Raw genomic sequence first — 264 nt, 5'->3', positions numbered from 1 at the left:
TTCCCAAACTTCATTCTTATTCAGACAATGTGCCTTCAAGGTGGAGAAGTGAAAGAGAAATGGTCATATCATAAATATTACTAGCGGTTTCACGTGCGTCGTCTCGCTCATGTCACGTTATGTTAGACATCCTGTGAGCCATCAAGGATTTGTATCTATTTGCATCACCTAGCGCAGTGTGACACAGGCGCGGTTTAACATTGGGGGTCGCCGGATGTTCTACTAACGGGATAATCGTTTCGAAATTGGCTGGCAGGCAGAAGT

This window comes from Penaeus monodon, chromosome 21 (assembly GCF_015228065.2).
Source record: "Penaeus monodon isolate SGIC_2016 chromosome 21, NSTDA_Pmon_1, whole genome shotgun sequence".
In the NCBI taxonomy this organism is placed as follows: domain Eukaryota; kingdom Metazoa; phylum Arthropoda; class Malacostraca; order Decapoda; family Penaeidae; genus Penaeus; species Penaeus monodon.
Note: the sequence above shows the minus strand (reverse complement) of the source record.